Here is a 3,575-nt window from a genome sequence, read left to right on the forward strand (position 1 = left end):
AACAGTATGTTGATTTCTCAAAAAATTAAAATGAAACTATCCTATGGCTCAGCACTTCCACTCCTACATATATTAGATCCTAGGGATCTAATAGAAGTGACACGGACAGGTATATATACACCCATGTGTGCTGTAGCACTATTCACATTGGCAAGAACACGGAAACAACCTAACTGCCCGTCATCAGATGAGTGGACAAGCACAATGTGGAACATACACATATATACAATAGAATATTACTTGGAAATCAAGGAAAGATATGCTCATCTTGCAACATGGATGAACCTGGGGACATTGTGCTGAGTAAATTACACAAAAGGACAAATGTACGGTCTCACATTCATGAATTGACAAGAAGAGATATATTCACAGAGACCAATGCTCACTGTTGGTTACAGAAAGGGGGAAAGAAAGGAGGGAATTTTTCCTTAGGTACCAGTCACGTTTTGTTTATTGTGATGGGAACGGGGAGCACCAAGTCTATATTTATATCTATGTCTCTATCTAGTCTTAAAGAATTTTGTAGACAAAATTCATTATCTTTCAAAAAATAGTTTCATTGGTTTATTATCTTTTAACTCTATATTTTCACATACTCTTTGAAGTCCCTTTATATATTTGAAAGTAAATTAAAGAGTATCACGATAAAACCATACAAACATGATTAAACAAAAATATCAAAAAAGGGAACATAGCCACCAGGTAACAAGCACAGTAAGATCTCCTCAACAACTATCAGAGAAATCCCACCGAGAGAGAGCCCTGCACTCCCTGGAAAAGAAAAACCACTTGAAAGCAAGGTCCTCTAGGCAGACACAAGGTGCACACCACCATCACCACAGGTGGGGCACAACCACTCAAACCAGCCTGTTGTTCGTTTTTTGTCTCCCCCTACCCCCCAATCCCCCCCTCCTTCTTCTGCATGCACACCCCTAAGGGCACAGACCTGCCCACATTCATGTTGTCATAGCAACTGAACTTCAAATCCAGACCAAAGCCATGCCTCCTCTTTTTATCTTTCCTTCTCTTTCAGATTTACACTTTTCTTTTCTTTTTCTTTCTTCTTTTTTCCTCTTCCCCTTCTCTCTTTCTCCTACCTTCTGTCTTTCCTTTCTTTTTCTCTTTCATTCTTTAATCCTACTTTTTAATTCTTTTTTAAAATTTTAATTAGCAATAATCGCGCCTCGGATAAACCTCACTGGCTACGATATTGCCACTGCGCAAAGCTCCTACTCTTTAATTCTTTTTTTTTTCCCTACTCTTTAATTCTATATCTTCTTCCAAACACAAATCCTTTTCTTCTTGTCTTATTGCTTGTACTTTTCTCCTGCCCCAACCAATAATATCTTTATGTTTTCTCTCTCTCCTTTTCCTCATGAAATATATTTTCATGATCCATATTGTTTCTTACTACTCTACTTAAAATACATTTTCCCAATATTTTTACAAATCTCTTGGTTCATTTAGATAATCCATTATTATTACTATTATTACTTTATTCTCTCTCCTTTTTCTCCACATCTTCCCCTACTTACCCACCTCTTTCCCCTTTTCTCCATTTCCCTACGGTATGTTACTCATCTCTTATTAGTCCTTTCCTGCTCCACTGGACAGAGCCAATTACCACTACAAGACCCAGCAGTCAACTCACTACTAATAGCTACAGCGCAGTTATTAGTAATAACTGCACCACCACAATGCTGCAGAAACAGCAGTCAGCAACAGTACACTCGAAAAATGAGGAAAAACAAACACAAACATCAAAAATCACCCAAGCCCAAATGGAGTATTCTGCAAAAGAGGCTCTGGAATTACCTGAAATAGAAGTCAGCAGAATGATCTTCAGGTAACTTCAAGAGATGTGAAGAATATTTCTGATAACAATGGAAGGGATCAAAAAACTAGAAACCCTACATTAAAAGGAATACCATAAGATAAACAATAGGCAACAGAATTAGACAACAGGGTAATAGGCCTAAGTAATAGAAAGGAAGAAAAGGAAAAACTGAATAAGTGAGCTCAAAGGTAATTCCTCAGACTACAACCAAAGAAGCAAAGGAATACAAAGCAAGCCTGAGCATGGTATTTGATACTATCAAGAGAAACAACCCACATCTCACTAGGATCCTGGAGCATGAAGAAACAAGAAGAAAACCTATAGAGAAAATAGTATCAGAACCATGGAAGAAAACTTTCCAGCACCATAGAGGAGTAGCAAATAACTATTCGAGAAGCTGAGACAGCTACAAGTAGAATAAATCCCCACAGGAAAGCATCGTGACATATGATTGTCAACTCTCCAATTTCAAGGAAAAAAGAGAGAACCCCAAGGGCAGCTAAGGAATAAGAAGAGTCACCTACAAAGGAAACCAAGTAAAGAGAAGGTCTAGCTACTCAGCAGAAACCATGTAGGTCAGAAGGCAATGGAATGAATTTGCTCAAATTCTGAAAGAAAAATCTGTCAATCAAGATTCCTATATACAGTAAAAGCATCCTTCAAATAAGCTTCTAAGGAATATTCTGGCTGTACTTATTCCAAGACAGATTTCTTTGTCTTCTGGAAGCTCGCGGTACTTCAAATATTCTTTACCAACACGATTCAAATGCCTTAATTCATCAGTTTTCCTTGTTCTTTGTCCAACTTTCACATGCATATGAGTTGACTGAAAACACCATAGCTATGTCAGGTGTACAGTTCTGGCACATAACTTTCGTCATTTTAAGCTATGCAGTATTTCCTTGTTCTGTTCAAACAAATGCCTCTCTTGGCACTGCCTCTCTTGGCACATGTACAAGTTCCTTATGAGCACAATGAAGTGTTCTGGAATTCTCTTTCTTTTCACTGCCACCCCATAGTTCGTTGTGACCCACACAGTCAAATGACTTCGCATAGTCATGAAAACATAAGTAACATCTTTGGGCATTCTCTGCTTTCAGTCAAGATTCATCTGACATCAACAATGATATCCCTGTGCCATGCCCTCTTCTGAATCTGAGTTGAATTTGTGGCAGCACCCTGTCATTATACTGCTGCAACCATTTTTTTTATTACTTTCATCAACATTTTACTTGCATGTGCTATTAATGATGATATGCGATAATCTCCACATTCTGTTGGGCCACCTTTCTTTGGAATGCACATAAATACGGATCTCTTCTAGCTAGTTGGCTAGATGCCTGTTTTCTTGGAACATATGAGTAAGTGCTTCTAGGGCTTCATCAGTATGTTGAAACATTTCTATTGATATTTTATCAGTTCTTGTAGCCTTGTTTTCACTAATGCCTTCAGTTCAGCTCACACTTCTTCCTTCAGGCCATTGCTTTTGCTCATATGCCATCTCTTGAAATGGTTGTATGTTGACCAATTCTTTCTGGCAAAGTTACTCTGTGTATTCTTTCCATCCTCTTTTGATGATTCCTGATGAGCTGTGGGAGGAAATCAAGACCATCATTCGTGAAGAAAGCAAAGGTCATTAAAAAGATAGGGGGAAAAAAGAAAAGAACAAAGTGGATGTCACAAGAGACTCTGAAGCTTACTCTTAATTATAGAGTTACTAAAGCAGATGGAAGTCCAA

The 3,575-nt window shown here is 38.1% G+C and overlaps 1 pseudogene; it reads right to left on the reverse strand.

Moving 5' to 3' along the window:
- Positions 1-1,141: 1,141 nt before the first annotated feature.
- Positions 1,142-1,228, reverse strand: LOC115873575 (annotated as a pseudogene).
- Positions 1,229-3,575: the final 2,347 nt, after the last annotated feature.

The sequence above is a fragment of the Echinops telfairi genome, unplaced genomic scaffold (genome assembly GCF_000313985.2).
Source record: "Echinops telfairi isolate 266 unplaced genomic scaffold, ASM31398v2 ScPeMD7_7469;HRSCAF=8507_0, whole genome shotgun sequence".
NCBI classification, from domain to species: Eukaryota; Metazoa; Chordata; class Mammalia; order Afrosoricida; family Tenrecidae; genus Echinops; species Echinops telfairi.